We start from the raw sequence: 15,414 nt of genomic DNA, 5'->3' as shown, positions 1-15,414 counted from the left end.
TTAAATGAATTGCATGGGCTTTTTCACACCACATTTATAAATGAATAGTCATTACTGCTAAGACTAGCTTATTCAGAATACATTACTTAGTTTTCATATTTTCATGACTCATGCAATTCAAAGGCAACTCTAACACTTCTCTGTTTTGCCAGTCTATGGAACAAACTGTTTTCCATATTTGGTAATATCATGAATGGACTTTTAAAATGGTGCCATGCAAAAGCACACCATTTGCTGCTAAGAACTAAGGGTTGGTGGTGCTGAAAATGTCTGGTATAAACCTGCAGTGACACACTGAAATTTGATCACACAAGTGCTCTGACATACAGCATGTTTGCCGTGTAGAATGTAGAGGTAAAGTAAATAACTGTCATTTTAAAGAACGAATGGACTAAAATGCTACTTTCAATAGGAAGTCACTTTACCATAAATGTCATGGCAATTGTAGATCCACAATTAAAAGCATGTCTCCAAAATCTCAAATTATTTTATTATTTACTATATAAAATTATGTCAAACATATAATATTGACTATACACAATAACATATATACATTAAATACACTTAATATATAGATGTAGGTATATATATTATATAGTATATATTACTACCATATAATTATATATTACTACTATATATAATACACTAATATATTTTATATATGTATATTTTATATATATTAAACATACTTAATATATAGATGTTTGTATATTTTATAGTATGTGTATTAGTACCATACAATATAGATTATGTAAATTACTGGTATATAAAGTATACCAATACATATTTTATATATATGTGTGTGTGTGTGTGTCTATACTTTCACATAATTTTTGTAACCAATAATGGATAACAAGAATGATAGCAGTGAAAATGGTGTAGTAGTTAGCTCCAAAAACCCATCCCTCTTTAAGAACTTTAAAAATGAAGCAAAAACTGTCAAAATTCAGTGGTCAGAACTCTGGAAAACAGTCTAAAGTTTTCAACAACCAGGGAAATCACTGAATCCAAATAAAGACAACTCAAAAATCAATTGAAATCGTGCAATTTTCCATGCCCTTGCCTCTCCACATCACGTCCAGTTCCAAATTAATCTTGAAGACAGGAGCCCACATTTGCAGTGTGGGACCCTAATCCCCGAGTCAGCAGGGAGCACAGCAGATCTTCCTGTGAAAAAACTGTGCTTCCAGTGTCTGATCATTCTGGCTGTTGCCTGAATGACTGGCACAAGCAGCTTGCCTTTGTTTTGCCTCATTTGGAACTCAGTCAGGGCAAAAAAGCAGAGGTATTCTTTAAACATACTTTAAGGTAAAGGAACAACCCACTGCTACCTGAGGTCGAACATTTCAGGTGAGGTAATGATAAAGCACTAAAGGCCTGAGAGGAAAAGCAAGTAGAAGATATGAGAAATGAGGATATTCAAAAGCAGCCCAAATACAGTGGGAAATTTAGAAAGCCACGCACATGCCCAGGGAACGATGTAGTCTCAAAAAGATCTGAGAGAACCTGAAGCTTTCACCCCTACCTGATCTCTAGCTTAGCACAGATAGAAAATGAAGGCTGAGTTAGAGTTTTAAGTAGCCCGGATAAGTGTTGAAGGAATGACCCAGAAAAAAAGCCAAGAGGCAATGAAGAGAAGTTTCTTTTTGTTTTCTTTTATTTCTTGTTTCTCTCTCTTTTTTCTCCTCTCCCTTCTTTCTTTCTTTAGCTCCCCACATTCAAAAAAATTAAAATTAAAATTAAAAAAAAATAAAAACTGTAAATAGCACCTGAACAAAATCTCAAGAAATAGAGACTGCAGAGACCACATAATACCAAAAATATAGACTTAACAGAAATAAATTTTAAAAGTCACTAAATAAATAGTGACAACCCACAGCAAACAACAAAAATGAACCCTGAAGAAAATGACGACAATATAAAATTCAAAATGTTCAATTTTCAACAAAATATTATGAAGCAAGACAGGAAACATTGCATAATGTCTTACTGACAGCAGAAATTAACAAAACCTACCCTGAAGAAGCACAGATATTGGACTTACTAAACAAATATTTTAAATCAACTCTGAAATATTCTTAAAAAGCTCAAAAAGAAATTATGGACAAATAGCTAAATGAACTAGGAGAATGAAGTATGAACAAATAGTGAACATGAATAAAGATATAGAAAAATGAACCAGGTATTTTGGAACTAAGAAATACAATAACTGAAATGAAAAATGTACCCCAGGATTTCAATACCAGTTTTGAATATGCAGAGGAAAGAGTAAGTGGATTAGAAGAAAGTTCAGTTGGAATTACTCAGACTGAGGAGCCAACAGGAAGAATAAAGAAAAAGAAACAAAGTTTAAGAGACCAGTGAACATTATTAAGTGTAGTAAATGCACATAATAGGAGTCCTAAAAGTGTGACTAAAGAAAAGGACAGAAAAAATACTAGAATATAAATAGTTGAAAATTTCAACAACGTGAAGAAAAGCATGAATCTGTAATCCAAAATTATCAACAAACCCTGAAAAGGAAAAACACAAAAAGATCTACTCTGAGACATATTATAATTAAATTATTGAAAGACAAAAATGGAAAGATTCTTTAAAGCACCAATAGAGAAGAGACAACTAACGTAAAAGCAATGCTGCATGAGATTAATAGCCAGCTTGTCATCCGAAAGCAGGAGGCTAGAAAACAGTGGAGTGACATTTTTAAACTGCTAAAAGAAAAAAGAATGTTAACAGAAAATTTTGTATCCATCTAACTTATTCTTCAAATAGGAAAGAGAAATGAAGACACTTGTAGATATACAAAAGCTGAGGGAGATTATTGCCAGTAGATCTTCCTTGAAAAAAATGGTAAAGGCAGTTTTTCAGGATGAAATGAAGGGACACTAGACAGTTACCCAAAGCATTATAAAGAAAAAAAGAAGTGTGGTATGGAAAAATACATGGGCAAATATAAAAACCAGCATTAATGTATATTTAGTTTGTACTCTGCTTTAATTTGCTACATTATTTTTAAATTTATATTAAAAATCACAAAATGTTTGAAGATATAAATGTGACCATAAGAATGTGGGGAGTGGGGGACAGTATTGGAGAAAAATAGGAGAATAATTTTTGTATGCTGTTGAAGTTAAGTTGTTAAAATGCAAATTAGATAATTATGAGTTTAAGATGTTAATTTTAATCATCATGGTAATAACTATGAAAATATTAAAAACATACACAAAAGCAATTGAAAGAGGAATTACAATGGTAAATTATAAAAGTCAATTTAATATAATACATAACAGTAATGGAGGAAATGAGGAATGAGAAAAGTTATGAGATATACAGAAAACAAACAACAATAGTAGAATTTGGTCCTATCTTAATTGTAATTACTTCAAATGTAAATGGATTAAACTGCAATCAAAAGGCAGAGATTGGCAGAATGAATTTAAAAATTCATGATCCATCTATATGCTGTGAACAAGAAATTAACTTTAGATCCACAAACAAAAATAGGTGGAAAATAAAAAAAGATATTCTGCGCAAATAGTCATCAAATGAGGGCCTTAATGTCTATCCTAACATTCAACCAAATAATCTTTCAGTCCAAAATTCTTATGAGAGTCAAAGATAGTCACTAGGTAACTATTAAGGGGACAATTTATTTCAGGAGTTCAAAACCAGCCTGGCCAATATGGTGAAACCCTGTTTTTACTGAAAATACAAAAATTAACCAGGCATGGTGGCAGGCACCTGTAGTCCCAGCTACTCAGGTGGCTGAGGCAGGAGAATCGTTTGAACCTGGGAGGTGGAGGTTGCAGTGAGTTGAGATTTTGACACTGTACTCCAACTTGGGCGATAGAGTGAGACTCTGTCTCAAAAAAAAAAAAAAAAAAGAGTGAGATTGAATTCATTATGGGATACAATGACACACTACAGAGCCATCAAAATTATGACTTACATAATCATTGAAATATAAAAATATCTACAATACTATGTAAAAAGAAATTACACTGAAAATGTCATGTGTTGTCCAACCCCTTGGATTACAAAATACAGATGTATATTTAAATAATAGTTTTTTTGATATTTATTTCCAGAAATTGTCCTTTTATTTTAGGTTGTGAATCTGCTTTCTAGCAACCTTTTCACACTACTCCATGCCTTGCTTTACTTTGTCAGTTTGCATAACAATGTACAACAAACTATTATTTTCAACATAATTGTTTTTCTTAACAGGATTTTTTAAAAATAAAGTGTCTGAGTGAAAGAATTATTCAATTTAGATGAGTGACAGATGCATAATTTCTTATTACTCAAATGCATATTCACAACTGAAAGCATCAAATGTTACTGTCTATGAGCCTCGTGTTTTTATTCTCTGGCCATTTCATTCCTACATTTAAATTTTTAGATTTAGTCTTGGTAAATAACAATTCTCTCTATTCTTCTGTGTGATTGCAGATTTCTCAAAGAAATCCGTAATCTTAGCTTCCTGAACTCCAGTGTAATTCTCCAATTCCAGGATACAACTGGTGTTTCTGTAAACACTAGTGTTTCTAACTTAGCCAAAATCTCTCTGGCCTAACACACCAAAATTAGGATTTATTTATTGGCTACCCCTTTTTTCTGTGTAGAGTCTCCAATCCTGATAGTTATACCTTGAGTTTGCAACAATTCATTTTACCTCCATCAATTTTCTCTAATTATTATAAAATATTTGTCCTGCTACTCTGACTTTACATAGCCAGGGTTTTCCCTCTCTTTTCAAAGCAAATGCTTCTTTAAAATTACCCTCTATAGTATTTCATATGCAATGATTTCAAACCAGTGAGCAGCTCAATTTCCAAGGCTTGTAGCATTTTCAAGCTTAATTTAACCAACACAGACAGATTAACAAGAAGTCCTGGTATTGTGCGTCTGTGTACCACCTTTGCTTATATCTGCATCCTTCTCACATCTAGATTGCTAACCTAATTTTCTGAAGGATCCACAATAAACTGAAGGCAGGAAGTTTGTATGAGGTATTACCAAATACCTACTGCTATGTGTCATTTCGTACAATTATACACAGAGTATAAAAAAACTGCATTTTTCAGGCAACTACAACAATGGCAGAAACAGCTGATGCCTAAAATTTCCTGCATATAGGAGGACAGAATGGGATAAAAAAATTGAGTCACATTTGCCTGTTTCTACAAATATTAACCTTGCATCCCTCAAGTTTCAACACATACAGTAACATCAGCAGCAGTGACAGCCATCAGCACTTTTCACTTTGATTTGAATATCAGCTTGCAAATTCACTGTTACCAGACTATCATTGAAGAGCCTTGTCATTAGATTATTTTAACTTTTTATCTAAGGGAGACATTCTGAAAATAGTTTCAATAAAATAAAATATGACATTCATATTAAAAAATTATATGGGTTGGCTGCCTTGTGTTCCTATAACAGAACACCACAGACAGGGTAATTTTTAAAGAATATACATTTATTTCATTTTTTCCTATAGTTCTAGAGGCTGGGAAGTCAAAGGTGGGGGTTCTCACATCACGTGAAGGACTCTTCGCCTCATCATTCCACAGTGGAAGGCGGAAGGGCAGGAGATCATGTTTGCAACAGCAAGAGGGAATCCCGCTAGCTTTTATAACAAGCCCACTGCTGATAGCTAACCCATTCATGGTAAGGACATTAATCCATCACAGGGGCTCTGCCTGATGACCTAATCGTCTCTTAGCAGGCCCCACCTCCCAACGCTGTCACATAGGGGATTAAGTCTGAGAGACACTTTCAAACCACAGCAATGACTGAAGTGCAAACTCTTCTTGGATATTATCCCAGCGAGTCCACCTTTTTGTTATAATAGCCATTGTAAGACATACAACTCTAAGTAAATACTGCAAGGTAAAACAAGTATCCTGCTATTCCTAAGTTGGCATAAGTATATCAATAAGTTGATTTTAAGACACCACTTACGAGTATAATTTAGAAGATATTGAATGGGTTTGGCTACTGACGTAATCCATCAGAATGCTGAAGGATTTTTTATATAACACATTGATTACTATAATTGAGAGGTACTTTGGTCTAGTTGAAAGGGCACCAGCCTGGAAATGTTCAGGCTGGAAATCAGCATATGTTGATTAAGAACCTAATGGAATTATACAGCAAGACAGCCTAGTCTCTGGTTCCAACTCTACCAAAACCATGCCCTTGGATGAACTATTTAAACTTTCTGTACTACATAATATATGCTCCTGATAAGATAAGTTGATTTATGCAAAAGAGATAAAAATTAACTACAGAAGCTTACATAAGTGGAATCTGATATGTGGTTATTTGTAATTTGTAGATACAATAGTGTCATTTCTTTTTTGATTAGAGTCTAAATAGTTCGTTACTTACAAATTTCTTTGTTCACCTCAGAGCAAATTTTGCATTCAGAGAGACATTACATAAACAAAATCAATGATTTTCAATAGAGATTATAGCAAACTTTTCTCAGTCTGTAAATTGTAAAGACAGATTACAAATTCACTTCTGTAAGAACATGCTTTATAGTTGTGTTATTAAATTAGAAAAACGTTTTAGAACATTTTAGGGTATATTAACTTTTGAGGTTAAGCTAGCTCCAATTCAAAAAGTTGTAAGCAATTTGAATCAGATAAATTTACTTTGTACAATAACCTCCAAAATCAAGTGGAAATTGAAGGTAATACCATTAAACCCATTTCAAAGTGGTTCAAATGAATCCGATTTTAGTGAGAAAAAATACATAAAGTAAAATTATTTTTCTTTTGTTGGAAGTGTCTTTATGGCTGTAGTATTGAGGTCATTTAAACTAACAGTGGCTAAAAGAGAAAGATAAGAGTGTTCAGCTTTTTAAAATAATGGGAAAAACTGTAGCTTTACATTGGATTTTATATTAGAAATACTTTAGTCAAAGTTCTCTTTGAAGGTAATGGAGGATAAACTAATCTCCCATCGATAACTGACCATGTGAAATCATAACATATGAGCTTAGTAATTTTAAATCTACTGAAGCATAACCACAGAGTATAATTTTAAATCTAAATCTTGGCAGAGATCAGGAAAGAGGGAGAGAAAGCAAGATTAGAATGAATGATAGCAAACTCTAGAGAGGAAAAGAGGTGAGAGAATATCACCCTACCTAACATTGAATTGAAACCATTTTATAGCAAGTTCCAACCCCATGATTTTAGTAAATATCTGTAAAAGCTATTGAGAAGCAAGCTGTTAGCCTCACCTTAACGTAACAGAACATGTTCTTTTTGCTTTTTATTGGGCATTTTTATTGCTAAAACTAGAGCCCTTTCACTGGTAGTACTAAGTCTTTTCCATTTTTGAATTTGTCACTATGCCTATAAGTGTCTTGTAAAAGATATCTCAATAATTTGAATTGGTTCAAATTTCTCACTCAGATTATATTAATGTTTATGTGGGGTAATGGGACATATTCATTTTCATATAGGATACTTAAATCCTGAAAGACATTAAGATTTTAGGAAAATTGTATGCTTCTATTAATAATATTGTGGAGAATATTGGAAAACTTACCGCAAATCTATCACTAACAAATTAATGAAATACATTTATATACCCTTCCCTACCAATTTTCGACATATAGAAAAAACAATTTCACTGTAATATGTTGTTAAATTACTTTTAACAATAGTAACAACAAGAAAAAATATTTATTAGTGATATTTAAGGGCTGAATAAAGGTCTTAACATATAACGTCTCATTTAACTCATTCTTTCACATGACGAGAAGGTCATCACTATCATTTTAGCACTAGCTTTGAGAGTCAGCTTAGGTAGTCCAGTTTTGAAAATTGAAGCAAATGGGCAACTGGACCTGTTTTCAGACTATGTTAATCTCCTTTTCCACCAAGCAAACAAATTGGAGTGCAAAGTATAAATACAATATTTAAAAATGCATGTTAAGGAGATAGGGCTCCCTGATGTCTCTTTGCTATTCCCAGGGGCCTAATGGACAAGGCGGTGTGTGTGGAGTGAGGCCCTCCAGGGCAGTGAATATTAGATCTTCTCAACAGCTGGAGAGGCCCCATTAACTCTCACAAGTCCAAACCTCTTATCATATGAAGACATTCTGACTGGGTCAGAGTTGCTCTCTTTTCTAAACTAATTGCCATATTGTTAAACTTATTCTTTTTGCTTGCATACAGTTATAAGGTGCATTTTTTTTGGTAAATACAGAGATAACTTATTAGCATATTTTGACATAGGTAAGCCTCAAAAAGCTCAGTTTATTATCATTTTATGGCCCTCATGTTTGCAGACATAATTCAAACAAGATAAATAGCAACCCAAATAATATTGTGAGATATGTGTGAGTTACATTTGACAGATATGCAAAAATACAAACGTGCACAGATATAGGTATCTAGAATTTTTAATTTTTAGAGGTTTACAGGTGATTGCACAGGTACTGTAGCGGAAAGCTTAAAATTATTGATTGAGTTTCTTTTGTATATAAAACACTACCACAGATATCAAGTTGTTTCTTTTAGAAAACATTCCTGTTTATCTACAGAAGATAAAATCTTCAGTAAATACTAGACCAATCACAACATAAAAGAGCTGACAGATTTGATGGTCTTCATCACCGACCCTCAAAGGCAAGTTTATGTCTGTCTGAGTCACATTCCAGACACATTGGTCAATGCATGTAATTGTCTACTGGGCAAGCTCCAGATGAAATATGGAAGAGAGAAGATTAGCTTTAGAATTCTCCTTCTAACACTGACTTCTTTCAAAATGATGTTCGAAATTCATCTCATGCAGCATACTTCCCTGACACTTCTGGCAGAGAGAATTGTCTCTCCTTTTTCAAATGTTACTGTTGATAAATGTATTTTCTTTTCAAATTTATGTAAAATCTTCATAAAAGAAAGACATAAAAGCAGGGAGAGAATCAATATAGATAAAGGAAAAAAATACCATAGAATTATTTCCTATGTGGAGACTTTATACTGGGTATCTGTCCTGGTAATATAGTTGTCTACAGCTGTTCATAGCCACATATAAATATGTGTAAACTTGGTTTACTTCTTCTTTTTACAGTAAGCATTGGAAGGGTGGAGATGGGTAAGAGAAGGTGTTCACATAACCGCATGTTGGCCCAGCAGATGTCTGTTTGTATCAAGTAGAAGAGAGACTAGAACCTCAATCTGATCAACCCCAGTCAACACATAAAGAATGTGTACTTGGGGCTACAGTCATCCATGGTAAAGAGAAACTCAGGGGGCTCCTGACGAGTAGCAGCTGTCATCTCTCACCCACCCATGGCTTGTCTCTGAAATGAGGCAAGGTTGGGAGAAGTGATGAATGCAGCTACAACTAATTTAGAAAAGAACTTTCAGACAAAAGCATTTGATGCAAGACATTTGGCTCAGTGGAGTTTAGAATCTACTTGGTAATCACGATTTCTGATCAAGAAAAGCGCAGAAAAGGGCTATCTTGTCAGAATACAACATCCTGTGGGTAAGTTTGCCGTTAGAAGTGAGAAGTCAGGAAAAACATCATGATAAAACGACATTTGAACCAGAAGCCCTGAAAGAGGGGAGAAAGGAAGCCATGGGAATTACTAATGTGTATGGGAGAAGGCATTTAGGCAGAGAGAATAAAATTAGTAAAATAATTGTCACCAGTTGCAATGCCCTGTGCTTCCAACTTTCTTCAGTAAAACAAGCACATAACTTAAAATAATACATATCAAAATCTAACAAATGGAGGGCTTGACAGAAAAAAAAATCCTTTATTTAATAATATAAGCGAGTATCAGAAATGATAGTATTTGTAAGTGGAATGTTGGCGGGGACACAATCAATTTCCTTATATATTTTTAAGGCAACAAATGTGGTACCACTTCCATGGAGAATAAGTAGATGCCTTTCTTGTTAAAAGCAACTAAATCACAATTGAAATGAGTAATCAATTTGAAAGAACCCTTTTACAGAGTCACCATTGATCATTTTCTTGCACTTTACCTCATGTATCTGCATTTGCTTGATGGAACTTAAACCAAGATACACATAACTTTACTATCTAGGACATTAAGAAATACACCATTGAAGTAAAAATAAAGCATTTTAAGATTCAGGTTGTAATGTAAAAACAAACATCAGAGCTTTAAATAGACATGTTTCACAAAGTTTCAAGAAAAGACAGACCTACAAAACACTATCTGGAATTAATTTATAATAAAATCTTTGAATCCTGCTCCCTTTTCTACAGATCATATTTTGAAATTCTTGCTTAAAGCTATGTTTTATTCCTGTAAGGAAGTCTAATTTATTTTTAATATATGTCCTCTAGAATCTATTTGTTTGAAAGAGACAAAAATTTATGCTCCCATTATCAGTATTTTATTTTCAAAGACTGTGTCTATTAAGTCATCAGATTTTTATATGCCTATGTAAATTTGCTCTTTAAAATACCATCCACTTGCTTTGTGTTGAGTTCAATAAACTATTTATGCATACCCTGGGGAAAAATTCTTATATAAACCAATCTCTTTAAAAATATGTAGGTGATTTCTGTAAGCCATTTTGATATATCATTGTTTAAATAATTTCTGGTGTTGAACTTATTTTAGATCTGTGACAGAAGAGCTCAACTTTAAAAATTTCATGATCTGTATAAAGGAGCTGATGTAAAGGCAACAATGCCCAAAATTCAACTGTTAGATTGGGAAATTAAATAATAACAAAAGGGGAACTTTTAGTTTTAGATTTAGGTAATCTGAGTTTCTAATTTAACAGCAGAATTGGAAAGGGAGTAAAGCAAGTACATTTTTATGTGTTTACAGTGAGAAGTCTAGAATAGGTTACTTGGGTTAGAATTATGATAAATATACATATGACTTAATTTTCAAGGACATGTGTGTCTGAATGTTCATAAACAGAAATAATGACTTGGGAACAGTAGATGACGGTTAGTATCTTCACAATGCTGGGCCTATTTGCTGCTCTTTACTAGGGAGAGACTTAAATTACAGCCAACTTGGAAGCAGAGCTAATAGTTGGAAAATATTTTTGCCATTGGAGAACATGCAAGATCATCAGTGCAGGGAAAAACATCAGCCCGTGTTCTTTGAATTTCTTTCTAGGTAATCCAGCAGTAGGTACTTACTTGGGCAGTAATATTTCAGTCATATGTCACTGAAATTTTGCTCATGCACATACTTCACTTCCTTTAAATATACCAGGAGATTATTAAGCCCCCTCCTTGATCACACTTTGGTAACAGGAAGTAAGATGATCTTTTGATCTATGGAAAAGCAAAGTTGGGATGTCTGGGAAAACAAGTCCAGCATATGTGTTGTGAACTCCTCACTAGTTACACAGAGTTAATTATTTTTATGGACCCCTGTTCAGCAAATGCCTACACTCCTTACAGCCTCTTCTGTCTCATCTTGATTGTCTCCTTCTTAAATCCCACAAATGGTAGATAACAACCTCCAAATTAGGCTGCAATAACTCAGTCAGTATTTAAGAAAATACAAGTCATTGTAGGAAAACCATGTGAACATTTATTTACTCTTTTAAAATTAATATTTTGGTATATCTTTTTTAATGTCCAAATATATTTAGATTGCATAGGAATGAATGTATAATATTAATAGACACACGCTTATTTATTTGTTTTGTGTATTTGTGTGATCATAGTTGAGATTAACTAGTATACTCAAAGTTCAGGTTTTTCAAAAAAACAAAATTAGATTTAAACATCTGTTGAAATGCTAGGTAGAGAAAGATATACAAAGGGAATCTATAAATAGAATTTTATTGCTACATTGCCTAGTATTTCCTGCATCTCATTCTCAGTATTCTACTTTTTATAGCAACTCTCTTCATCCTTGTTTGGCAAGGATAATACTGGTAGATACTGTATAGACATGATTTGATGATGCAGATTTCCCTACATATTTTCTAATTTTGCTAAAGTAGATAAATTTAAAGATATATTTTAGAAAAGTCAGAAAATAAATACGCATTTTCTTCTACTGGTGTTTTTCTCAATTGCCTTTTTAAATGCTTCCTCCAAGCTGATATATTTCTAGGAAAAGATCTATTTCAAAAATTCCATGTTTACCTTAGGGAAGAGAGGCCTATGAATTTTATGAATTTGCCCTTTGCAATTCTGGCAAGAGCTTAGTTCTCAGGATGTGGTACTTTCAAATGGGATATCATCATCATCTCTGCATCACCATTTATTCATCTATTATGGGTGAGGGGTGGGGGGAGGGAACACCTCATAAGTGAGAACATGCGGTATTTGATTGTCTGTTCTTGTGTTAATTCACTTAGGATTTTGATGTCTTTTTAGATACTATCTCAACACTTACAGTATGTCTGAGAATTTAAGTCTGTCACTACTTGATAAATACAGTAAAAATAGTCTTTTATTGCATTCTCCAGATTTAAGTGCCTTTTCTGCCACTGTGCAGGTCCAGCTGCGACTTGGTCCTCTCCAGACATATTTTGCATGGATAATGCATTTGCATTTTAAGATTCATCTGTTATTTTGGTTCTCTCTTCCACAGCAATTTATTTGATTTCTTGTCTAGTGAAATCATCCTCATCAGAGTTCTTTTTATTCTAGTTTCTGCATTATTTTACTAGCAATGAAAATTTGCTTATTGAGACATCTTGTCACCCTTAGGACAGAAAAAAGGCTGTAGATTTTTAGGCAGCAGCAGATCAATCATTCTTCCATTTACCAGCATGGAAACCAATTTGGCAGAGATGTAATGTGAGAATATGCCCTGGCTTTCTGAGTTATTACGACATGATGCCATGTGTAACTGATGCTATTTTCTACATAAAATTATTTTATACAATTTTACAATTCATATAAGATAGCATGGCATTAACTTAGACAAAATAAATTTTAAGTATCTTACCAAGTAAAAAAAGAGGAAAGAGTAAAAAAGAGTGAAATATAGGAAGAACGAAAAAGAAAATAGAAAACATTTATAAAAGAACAATAAAATTGTTGCATTATGAAATTTATGATTGGCATTGCCATCATTCTTTTGAGTCAAGACAATACGTTAATAAGCCTATTTATGCAACTAGGTATGAATGTAGAAGTATGCATCAAGTTGTAAATCTTATTTGTACAAAGTTATATTGCAGATTAGAAGTTAATGAAAAACATAATGCATGTTAAAGTTTCAAATTTTCTACTGATGCCAGCACATGCTCTCCATTCTAGATTGTACTATATCCAGTTTTAATAATCTGCACTTTGACAAAAAATATTTAAAAAGCAAACTTCAATATGTTTCTGTTTCCAGATATCTATCTATCTATATATATATATGACAATCATATTTTCAAAAACTTATATCTAAAAGCTTAATTTTCCAAGCTAATTATATTTTGTTGTAGCTTAATGGGACACTATGAAGCATAAAGGACTGGTTTCCACAGCCTCTGCCTCAATAATGACTGATCTGGTGATGATCTTTTTCCCTGTTACTCAGCTTCCACCTCGTAATAAGCAATATAGAATATTGGGGAAAAAGAAAATTAAAGTATTATAAGCAGAACATTTAAGGTTGTGGAGTGGGACTGGTCTTGGGTTTATGCAATGAAATATAAAATACTACTAATAATAATAGTTAATGAATCCTTACTATATGTTTGGCACTTCACATGAGTGTAAATATTTCATATAAATACAAACCATACATGACACTATTTGCAGTGTAGAGAAAGGTAAACAAATTTGAAGATATAATATTAAATCATAACTACATACAATTAAATGTAGTAATACTACACAACTGTAATTATTTCTTAGCCCCCTCCTGTTGCTATTGCGGTGAGCCCAAGTGTTGCAAGCATCTTCTTAAAAATGTCCTATGACACTAATTATCTCTGTGTGAGCAGTTCATCTCTTCAGTAAACTGGATATCCCGGTAAAAACTGATCACTCACTGTCCTTGTGTGTTTTCAATCGAGTTTAATTCAATACTGTAAACCTTGAATAATACCATGGAACCCATACAAACTGCCACTAGTGATGCTGGAGGTGCTCCCAAGAAGCAGAGAAAACTCATGACATTATAATAAAAAGTTGTTCTGATATATGCCATAGATTAAGATCTGTATCTGTGGCTGCCCATCATTTCAAGATAAATGAATTCGGTACAAAGACAAATGTTAAAATAGAAAAGGAAATTTGTGAAACTATCACTGAAGCTATACCAGCGGGATCAAAAACCTTACACTTCTTGCAAAATGCCTTTCTATCTTGTACTGAAAATGGAGCTTCTACATAGGTGCAGAATTGCTCTGAAAAGACATACTCACAGATTCTAATGTGATTCCAGAAAAAGTGAAATCATTGTATGACAACTTCATGCTAAAGGAAGGTGGAGAATCCAAATCTGGATAATATAATGCCAGCAAAGGATGGCTTGATATTTTTAAAAAGAGGCCTGGCTTAAAACATGTAAAGATAGCAAGAGAAGCAGCTTCTGTTGACCAAGAGGAAACAAACAAATCCCCAGATGCCATTAAGAAAATCATTGAGGACAAAGGATATCTTTCTGAACAGATTTTTAATACAGACAAAAGTATCACAAAGGATATCTGTTGCTAAGGAAGAGAAGCAAGCACCAGGATTTAAGGCAGGAAGGAATAGGCCAACTCTACTGTTTTGTGCAAGTGCTGTCAGACTGCCCTTATCTATAAAACTGCTAATCTCTGGGTCTTCTAGGGGAAAGATAAATACCAGCTGCTAGTCTTTAGTTGTACAACAAGAAAGTCTGGACAATGAGAACCCTTTTACTGAATTGATTCCATCAATGCTTTGTCCTTAAAGTTGGGAACTACCTTGCCAGTAAATGACTGCCTTTTAAAGTTTGATATTGACAATGTTTCTGGGCACCCAGAACCCCATGATTCAACATGGGAAGGCATCAATGTGGTCTACTTATCTCCAAACGCAATGTCCCTACTTCAGTCTCTATACTGGGGGTCATAAGAACCTTTAAGTTTCATTCTACGTGGTATTCTATGGAAGGGATTCCCAATACTAAGGAAGAGCCCCAATAGAGGGAACAACATAAAAATCTGGAAGAATTATGCCATTAAAGATGTCATCATTTTTATAGAAAATGCCATGAAAGCTATCAAGCCTGAAGCAATAAATTCCTGCTGGATAAAAAAGGCATCTATATGGTGTGCATGACTTCACGGGATTTATGGCAGAGTTGATCAAGGCAATCATGAAAGAGACTGCAGATATGGCAAAAAAGGAGAGTGAAGGGTTTCAAGACACAGATCTTGGAGAATTCAAGAACTGATAGATACCACACCAGAGGAGTTAACTGAAGATGACTTGATGGAGATGATTGCTTCC

This window comes from Macaca nemestrina, chromosome 16 (genome assembly GCF_043159975.1).
Source record: "Macaca nemestrina isolate mMacNem1 chromosome 16, mMacNem.hap1, whole genome shotgun sequence".
Classification (NCBI taxonomy): domain Eukaryota; kingdom Metazoa; phylum Chordata; class Mammalia; order Primates; family Cercopithecidae; genus Macaca; species Macaca nemestrina.
The sequence above is the reverse complement of the archived record's forward strand: the minus strand, read 5'-3'. Positions refer to the sequence as shown.